Source organism: Amblyomma mixtum, chromosome 4, assembly GCF_055824585.1.
Source record: "Amblyomma mixtum isolate Tamu chromosome 4, ASM5582458v1, whole genome shotgun sequence".
Lineage (NCBI taxonomy): Eukaryota > Metazoa > Arthropoda > Arachnida > Ixodida > Ixodidae > Amblyomma > Amblyomma mixtum.
Window position 1 is genome coordinate 38,325,997 of NC_143015.1, and position 10,317 is coordinate 38,336,313.

At 45.5% G+C, this 10,317-nt stretch overlaps 1 long non-coding RNA gene across 1 annotated transcript; it reads right to left on the minus strand.

The window, feature by feature from the left end:
* Nucleotides 1-4,077: 4,077 nt before the first annotated feature.
* LOC149346267 (uncharacterized) lies at nt 4,078-9,684 on the minus strand. Its single transcript, XR_016292064.1, has 4 exons — nt 9,443-9,684; nt 7,200-7,351; nt 5,877-6,000; nt 4,078-4,159 (listed from the first exon to the last, which is right to left on the minus strand). It is a non-coding gene; the product is annotated as an uncharacterized LOC149346267 (long non-coding RNA).
* Nucleotides 9,685-10,317: the final 633 nt, after the last annotated feature.

Genomic DNA, 10,317 nt, shown 5'->3' on the forward strand with positions numbered 1-10,317 from the left:
AGTGGGGTTTAACTTGGCAATGCAACTCAGGCAATGAGGGACGGTGTTGTGGAGGGCTCCGGATATTTTGACCACCTGGGGTTCCTTAACGTGCACTGAAGTCGCACTGTTTACGGGCCTGTAGAATTTCGCCTCCATCGAAATTCGACCGCCGTGGCCGGGATCGAACCCGCGCCTTTCCGGTCAGCAGCCGAGCGCCGTAGCCACTGAGTCACCAAGGCGAGGCCCGCAATAATTTAGAACATCTGGAGATCTTGATGGGACTGCTCGCATCGTTAAAAATTCCGAGGTGGTATAAATTATTCTTCTTCCAGGTCACACCAAGGCAGTCTTAGCTCTGGATCTCTCTAAAGGTTTTGATCGCACTGAACATCAGGCGATAATGACTACCTTATTAACATTGAATGTGGTGGTGGTATTGTTAAAAACTTTTGATTGAATATCGTAAATAATGGACTCGAAGCCCCCGTCTTGGCACTTAGATGCCCCCTCAACGCGAAGGAGAGCCCCTGGAAACACTTTATCACCGACTTCGTCTGAATGCTGCATATACAAACGGCTTGCGATACCGTTTTGGACAAATAAGCAGTCCGAATTGTGACAACTGTGCCTCGACAGAAGCTGTGGAACATATCCTCCTTGAGTGCTCTGCGTATGCTAATGAGCGTGCATACTATGACCATTGCATGCAGCAGCTCTGCCCAGTGCCCCTAACAATGCACAAAGTTTTAGGTCCTTTAGCCTTCTTCAGGCAACAGAGACTTGCAATGAACTTTCTATTTACATATTTAGAAGGCATTGGACATCTCGATAAGCTTTAAATTCACTTGCACGTTACCTTCATGCATTCATTATGCAGTGAACTTCGTCAGCCGATTTGTCGGACTATGCACTCCATCATTCCATAGGTTACATCAATACTCGCCATTGCATCCTTAGTACCCATTTCGTGGCCGCATTTTATCTTCGTTTTTTTTTTACCTTTTTTCACTCTGCTCTCCTTCTGTCTTTATCTTTCAAATTCCCCTCCCTACGCCGAGTAGCATGCCAGCGATATTGAAACGCCGGCTAAATTCTCTGTATTTCATTAAAGAGTCTCTCTCTTTCTCTCGGACGAGGGGGTCAGAAGAGAATCCCTGTAAGACTCCGCCGTGGTTGGTGTTAGGGGATGAGGGAAGGTGCGGCATGTGAGGAGGGTGTGTAAGAAGTCTCCTGGTTTGCTGCAAAGTTTGCATGAGGATGGGAATTGGTCTGGGTATAGGGCATGCAGGAGTATTGGGTATGGAGCAGTTCGGCTATGTAGTTGTCGCCAATGTGCAGCCTGGGCTGAGGTGAGGGATGGAGTTGAGATTACGTATTCACTTGGTTTGTCTCGGCATTACGAGAAAATGTCACGGAAGGAGACAAGGCGCTCCGAGTCCCGTAGAGGGGGCTCGACGCCTCCTGCTCGGAGTTGGAGACTGGCGTCCAGATGAGGGTTATGGGGAGCCGGGGTTGCCAGCAGCGTAGTAAAAACGCAGTGGTAGTGGGTATGTAGCCCTTGGCGCAATTTAAAATGGAAGATTGGGAATCGGATATAATTTTTGTGTCAGATGTAGCTATGAGAGCAAGCTCGATGGCTGTTTCTTCTGCCTCTGTGATAGAATGGGTGATGATTGAGCTGGAGGTTAGAAGCTTTGCATTATTGTCTGCTACCGCCGGGGCCATACGGGAGCCTCTCGTATATCCTGCTACGTCCACGTAGAGCACCTCGCGGTCCTCGCTAGACTGTTTGTGGAAGGCGCGAGCCCTTGGTACTCTGCGGTCCCTTTCTCGCTCAGGGTGCATATTCTTCGGGAGGGGGCAGTGTTGAGGTTAGAGCGGAGGGTAGTAGAAAGGCGGACGCCCTCGGTAGGATCTGTAATTAGGGTAAGGCTTAACTGGGACAAGAAACTGCGACCAGCCTCTGAGTTCGATAGACAGGATATTTGTGCTTTAAAGGTAGCTTCTGTGAGCTCCTCAAAGGTGTAGTGTACACCGAGTTTGAGGAGTCCGTCGTTAGATCTGCTGGGGAGAAGACGTAGAGCCATTCCCGTGCAACTACGTAGGAGCGCTTTTACCTGGTCTCTTTCTTTCTGTTTAAAGGGTAGGTATGAAAGGGCATATGTAGTGCGGCTTATGATGTAAGCCTGGGTGAGGCGATTTGTGTTTCGCTCGCGTAGGCCAGCCCTGCAGTGCGCTATGCTGCAAATCAGTTGAGTGGTTTGTTAAGCGTGTGTTTGAAGTGTCTTTATGACTTCTACTTGCGCACCGTCGGAGTGGAGAACTGGGCCTAGCACGCGGATTTTGTGTACTAGTGGGCTGGGATGGGTACTTAGGGTGAGGAAGATGGGTGCATTTACTGAATCGTGTTGCTTGGGCCAGTCGAGAAAGAGCTCTGATTTTGAAGGGGACCAGGTCAGGCCGCGCTCCCGTACATATGAGTCGATTGTGGTTAGGGCAAACTGTAGGTGTTCTTCTATTTCGGCATCACTGCTGTGGTTTGCCCAGACAGTAATGTCGTTGGCATAGGGGCTGAAATGGATGTCGGGAATTTGAGCTATATGAGTGGGCAGTTTAAGAAGCGCTATGTTGAATAAAACAGGAGAGAGGACGGCTACCTGGGGCGTACCTCGTGCTCTCAACGTGATCCCTGGGAGGCGCTGGTCGCCGAATTTAAGCGCCGCTGTGCGATGGCTGAGGAAGTCTTGAATGTAGTTGTAAATACTGGCGCCGACTCCCAGGCTTGTAAGGTTTTCTAGGATAGCTGAGTGTGTAGCGTTACCAAATGCCTTAGTGAGATAAACCAGATAGCTTTGATGTGGGAAGTCTGTGAGTCGACATAGTGATGTACTAGCTGAGAGAAGACGATATGTGTAGAAAGCCCTGGTCGAAATCCAAACATGCTAGTGGGCGTGCGCACGTACACATACATTCAAGCAATCTTCACTGACCGCATGGCTGAGATACACTTCGGCCCCCTGCCTTGCCCCTCCTACACACTTCAGCGTATTTCGCATTTCTTGTTTATCATTTCCCGTATCCTCCTCGCCCAAAAATTGACAACTATTCCCCGCCTGAAGCACACTCTTTATGCCGACGATGTCACGCTGTGCACCACCCCGCGGCAGTGACGGTGGCAAAGAGAACACCTTAGACGAAGCAGCCACCCTCACCCAAAATTACGCACTGACCATCGGATTGTCTTGCTCCCCAAAGAAATCAGAACTGCTCGTCATCCGGCCTAAGAACCACAACTGCCCCAGCTCCGCCATTGCCATTGAAATGAATGGTGACCAGGTACCGGAGGTTGACACCCTCCGCGTATTCGGCCTGCACATCCAGAACGATGCCAAAAACACTACCACCCTCAAGAAACTCAAGCAGGTTGTAGGCGCGATATGTCACCTCATCATCAGGGCTTCGGGACATCATAGAGGCATGAAGGAGCGCGACCTACACTGTAAAAAAATTTGCTCAAGTTTACGTAGAAACCTGGAGGCAATGCGTTGCCGAGCACTTTCCGCAATTCATAAACGGACACTTTGAGAAACACGGCAAGTCCTTAAAAAGGACTCAGTACGTACATCAACCGTAAAAAGAAATTAGTTTACGTATTCCTACGTTTAACTCTTTCGGACCCTTCTCTGTATACTCATACGTAAGCCAACGTAAAAAAATTTGTTTACGTATTCTTACGTTTAACCTCTCTTGGACCTTTTTCCGTGTACTCAAGTGATGCGGCTTGTCGCCAATGGCTTGAACAAAACTTTAAAGCCAGACGATCATACTGGCAAGCCCTCTGAAGTCATACTGACACTGCTGATGCATGGTGCGGCCAGAATGATGGCGTGGAGTGTTAAGTTGAATATAAGCTGTCAACTGCATCCAGATTCCTAATTTGTGTAACTGATCAACGTGTCTTGACTCACGTTCAATCATGTACAATAGCAGTCCAGGTGGAGAAGAAATGAAGTACTATTACACACAAGCTCTTCCTTTATGCATGTTGTGCATTGCGTACATACAAAGCATGTGGCTTAGAATGAAAGAAGAGTGTTTGGGTGAGTAAAGGCACATACGTTTTATTTTCATGACAAATTGCATACATTGTACTTCTGCATATTGCTGTCAGATTCATCTGAAAAGCATAAGAAAGACCTCACTTAGCAAACACAATCAAACTATTCACTATTGACCAACTGGTTTTTTTGTAGGGTCTTGCAAAAATATTTAATGAGAACCAAACCATTACATTTCATTGACCAAATTCATTTTTTCTTTACAGGAAAGAAACTAAAATCAACAGGACCAGGAAAAAACACACAATGCGCTTACCTGGACAACACTGCGTGCATGAATGCCCTGAGCTGCCGAAAAGAAGGTAGCTCAGGTTGGGTGCCAAAAACAATTCAATGCAGATACCTTCTTGCTGTCCATAGTACTCACTGCAAACCTTAGTGAGCAAGGAACCATAGCAACATCTTAGTATGGCCGAAAACTTGCCCACAAGCAATGTGCAAGTGCACTTCCCCAAATCTTATGCTCGCTCACAGCTTCAATTATCTCAGCACGGGCAAGAAAATGTACAGATCTCCGATTTCGAATGAAAATGCAGTCATAAATACCGGTCACTGCCCATTGAGATATTCCAATAAGTGTGCAGTACGCCTTACAAGGAGCGTATCCTCATGCTTTCAGAATGGGCTCTTTGCAGGAATCTAACCAAATGCTGTTGCCATGTGGATCTTATCGAAATGACCCAAAAAGATGAAGTGTCCTCATGTGTCTGGTGCAAAAAAGGGCTAAAACATGAGTCTTTCTGCTTCTTCATCAGCTGTGAAATGTTATTCCTGCTTCTTTCCACAGCCTCAAAGTCTCTTTTTGTCTTTTTCAAAACCGTTCTATATCAGCAAAACTTCTCCCTCAAAAACATTTCAGCACCCATGAAGAAGCAGAAATACCCATGTCTTAGGCATTTTTTCACAAAATACATAAGGAAGGCTCGCCTTTCTGGGCCATTATTTCGAAAAGGTCCATGTGGCAACAAACTTTGGGACATTTTCTGCAAAGAGCACTATAAGTTCTGAAGCCTGAGAATTCATTCCTCATGAGATGCCTGTCGATATGACAGGATACCTCAATCATCTGTTACTGGGGTCTGTGAGTGCACTGGCACTAAAATCAAGGATGTGTACCTTTCCTCGCCACGTGCTGCAACAATGTATGTTGTGAGGAAACGCATTAAAGGTATCAAAGGACTGTGCTTCCAGCTTGCTTGTGGAGGGAAGTGCAAGAGTCTGGCCATGCTCAGCTGTAACCTTTGCTGCTTGTTCATTGAGTTCTGCAGTGAGTACTAGGGACAGAAACAAGGCACCTGAATCAGCTCGTCTTTGACACCTATCCTGCGTGACCTTCTTCTCGTGCAACATAGCAGCGAACTCCATAAGGTCCTTCATGCACATGGTGTCATTCGAGTCAGTGTGCTGCATCAGCTATTTCTTCCCGGTCGTGTGGTTTGCGCTATTTTCTAGAAATTCTTTAAGAAATTACTACTTAATCCTCCACTTCCTGAAGACAAAGTGCTCGACAGGGCAGTTCCACATGTTGTGCAGCAACCTATCTATTTTCTCATACGTCAGAGGCACTTAGCTATCAAGCAGTGCTTACTGTATTCAGCAGTGAAGTGTACATGCGAGATATCATTATTTCCAAGTTCTCGCAGTGGCATCTCATGCAAGAATATCGAAATTCTGTTCAATTTGTGCTGATATTTTTAAGGATACGCACTCTTATTAGGTGAAAAATAAAAGCTGGTCACATACTAAACAGCAGAAGCAGAGCACCAAGGTACTCACCAATTGCTTGAAGAGCTGTCTGCCAGTTCTCGTGCCATCCCAAATATGGGTACTTTTGAGTGCACTCCTGTCAATGTCTTCATCACGTCAAGCCACTCCAGCATTTCAGTCGAACGATTTCCCTCTAAAAAAAAAGGAGTTTGTTTTGTTAGACTGGTCATATTTAATTTTACTTTGCACTAGGTACATGGCATTTTACTGCCCTAGACTAAACAATACCAATCATGAATCACATTTTGAATTTTGTCATATATGATCACAAAATTTGGTGTATGCGATACATTCTTATAAATTCTGATCAAAATAAAGCTGACATAGTTAAGTATCATTTCTAGAAATGTGGTATCAAGGAAGAAGGCTAACCAGATAACCTGCATGAATGTTTTTAGATGGATGCAAGAGTCGGCACTCTAGCATACAAAATGTAAAGGGTCATCCACTCTTACTGCGAACACATGGCCGCTCTTTTCAGACAGCCACTGCAAGTGACACAGCCGCTCATCGCAGCAGTGTGGCGCTGGAGAAGGAGCTGAATGTGGTGTTTCGCCTCATCTGCCACTTCGTTTCGATGGCCTTCCAATGAGCCTTTCAAAGAGCGCAGCCATGCGCTCGCGTGTTTGCACTAAGAGTGGACGACCCGGTACAATATGGCAGGTTTCATCTTCTAACATGTAACTTCATGCTCCAATCACGATCTAATTATGCAAAAAAATTTTCGACCTTCCATTCTGTATAAAGGAAAAAATTCTATGGGCTCTGTTCACAAGCCTCTGCAAGTACACGCGAACTGTGCACGTTTTGCATTCAGTTTTAATAGCTTTGCTCTCTATATGACGTCTTGTAGTATAAAACAAAAAAAAAAATGAAATTAATTTTTCATATTGCCTGAGCTACTGAGGAGGTACAGAATATAAATGCAAAATGCCTTTTGTCCCTGCATAAAATTGTTAATACAGATATAGCTGTGCTTAACTGAAAGACCTATTGTGCACAACTAGGCTATTTGGCATTAATTCGCTGAAGCCAGAAAATGTGTGTAAAATATAGAAAGTCCTAGTTCTTTCTCGTTCTTGTGCTCATTTTTGCTACTCGTTTCAACAAACCAAGGCTGAAAAAGCATTAAAAGAGGGCCATGCAAAATAGTATAAGTGCAGCAATTCATACGCCTTTATAATGTGGCCATATATCATTATGTTATAGCCAGAGTACCATATCTATTCACCACGCTGGAGCACTGAAAAAAGGTGAAAGAAGTACTAAACGAAGGTTTGCTAATCCCCTAAGCACGTTGCAGAAAAAATGAGGCTGGGTATGATGTCTCACCTCTGTAGAAATCCAAGTCATGACATTTGCTTCCCCCATGATGAAGGCTCAGCACATAATAAGGCGACAGAAGGTTTGTCATTTCCAAGAAAAGGATCCATAAATACTGCTTCCTGCTCATAAGACAGAGCGGCACTCATTGTAGATTCTACCTGCAATGCAAAAAGTAAAGTTTGTTTGAGTGGACTAAACTAGAAAAAAAAGCATAAAATATCTATGCCCAAATGTCTGAACTGAAAGAAATTGAGGGTATTGTAATAGTGAATATGTTAATATATCGCATGCAAGATATGCATGATATTCAACTCAGCTACCATTGGCTTAGCTACTATCTTGTACATTATTATCACAAAAATAGTGATATAGTACTATCAGCATTAGTAGTAGCAGTGAAGATTTCATGGAAATAAAGGAAGGGACTTAGTGTTGGCTGTCATTTTCACAGCAGGCACCGGACCAATAGCTAGTGCAAAGGAAACAGGAGAAATGGCCGAAGAGAGGACCAGGAGGAAGGCAGTAGCATAGGAGGACATGGAGGACATATGATAGAATAGGAAGGCAAGGCTTGCATAAAGCAAAATTAAGACATTAGTAAAGATGTACAAGACCAACCACATCACTGTACAGAGTGGAAGACCTTCATTAACTATATTTAGCTCACAATGTGCTCTCATGTATCCTTGTAGTAAAATTGGTAATTAATACCATAACTCAAGGAGTGAAACCAATACAGGGGTGAAGGGCAGTCAATTAGCCATGGGCGTGATGCTTGTGCCTTCCTAGCAGGAGAAAGATTGACGATTCAGTTGAATATCAGGTCTCAGATACTAATAGTTCAATATTAGCAGCTGCACATTGTTTCACGCACCCTTCTAAAACATATGTGCAGCCTTTTTCACAAGACAGTGCATGCTTCAGTTGGGGTACCTGCTGGGAGAGTAGTGTACAGTCAGGCTGGAATGAAATATGAGCCACGCGGATGAACAAGACAAATTATTTTGCCTGTGTGCTTTCAACTGCAGTATACAGCTAGCCTAATTCATGTTTCAGGGTAAAGAATCTACTGAAGTACTCATTTACAAGCCTTTTCTAAATGAATATCCCGCTGTAAAGTAGAAAAGTACGACATATATGTGTTTGCATTTCATTCCGCCCTGACTGTACATGCAGAACATGTCTGTAATAAGTATTATTATCAGTGATGGCTGTTACTTCGAACACTAAGCAGATAAGTGAAACCTCCAAGCTCTCCTTGAAGACAAGAGTCTATGCAGACAAGATGCTAAACACGCTTTGAAGTATGTAGATTTGATATTCAGCATGGCAAATACTGCTACATTAATAGCGAGCACTTCAGGTCAATACATGGTGCCTTTGAAACTTCTTGCCTAAAATTTGCTCGCGAAAATGCAAAACGCATGCAAAAGTGCAATCTGCAGGCACAACAATTGATGCTGTGCAAGCAACAAGAAAAAAAAATGAAGGCAATGCTGTGATACTCTTTCAGTCATTCAAGTGTAAAAATGATAATGCATGCTGGCTGATGTTGCTACTTAACAATGAAAAATAGCGGCTACTGCTCACTTACAACAAACGCTTTCTCTGAGCAAACAATGAAATAAGCAATGGTAGTCATGCAGCCTCTCGTCATTCCTTTTACGAAGACAGCCTTTAAGCATTTGGAATGCAAGCCTCCCCGCCAGTGCAGCGACACAAATACACGGAGGTTCGAATGCCAAGGATATGAGTTAATTTACCACGTCGTCATTATAACGTAAACGATTCACACGCGCTCTGCACCAGGCCGCCAGTCAACGCCAACTCTTTGATCACGTACTGCCTTGATGCGGTACATGATAGGTTGCACCGAGTGTGCGACGCTACCAAAAAACACGAGTAAGCAGTGTATCCAAGTGAGCGCAAAGCAGATGTAGCCAAGCACATGGAGCAGCCGATGAGCAACCTAGATTATGAAAACGGGCGCACTAAGGCGCGCGTGAAATGGAAAGGAGCGCGAAAGGCGCGCACGCCAAAGGTCCCTCCTGAAAACAATACAGCACGGCGATAATCCAGGCGACGATGGCTGAAGCAGGCAGAAGCTCGAGCTGGCACGCTAAGGTGCGCGCGGAGCACAGCACGGACAAAATCCGACGACGCAGAAGAGTGCGCTGAGAACATGTCGAGAAGAGAGAAGAACCGCGGCAGAGGCATGGGGAGGGAGGCAAGCGCTTCGAGAGACGTACCGCCATGGCCGACGTTGTGTCGGGCACCGCACACCCGTCAGGGAGAAGAGCCACTCGGGCCACTACAGGAGCTGCGGTGAAACGTTGTCGGCGTAAGACGCGCGCAAAAACAGTTGAGGGTTACTCTGGTTGCGCGTAGAACGAAGACTGGAACGACGAGAGTGGCGCAATGGCTGGCGTACGCCGGCGTGGACCACAACGGCCAAAATGAACCACCGTCCACCGCCAGCCAAACGTGCTTGGCTTAGCTTGGCTTGTTCAAAGAACGCGACAGTCGACAATAGAGGAAGTCGCATGGTACGGTCAGCCTTGGAATGCAGGGGAAGGCATTCACGCCGAGGTGGAGAGGAGGATGCCTTCTCCCGAACGGCGCGGCGTGCCCCCTGCTCTCTGGTAGGAAAGGTTCCTTTTCACAATGGGCTCATTCCTCCCTTTCTGCTGCCTCTACCCCTGCGAAAAAAAGAAAGCTTTACCCAAGTAGAAGCAGAACGGAACTGGACGCGCACCCTCCAAAGCAGTAGCATGTAACTACTGCGAGACGCCTCAAAGAGCAGTTGTAGTGAGCAATTCTCTGCGTACTGCTTTCTTGTTTTCCAATGCGTTAATTAAATCAGTTTGTTAAAGTTTAGTCGTATTTATAATTGACCTAAAGTGAACGAAACATCTTTGCGTTACGAAAAAAAAAGGTCGTTTTTCGAAGGTTGCTGGAAGCGGCTGCAAAATAAAGTTTTCTCTCTCTGTGGAAGCTGCTGCACTCTGCTCGGTAATCTACGCCACGCATTAGGGCATTCCGTAGTAAGTACTAAATGAACGCGAGATTCGTGTGGGCTAGTGACAACTCTTTTGCATACCTGGGACCTGGAATGTCGATTACG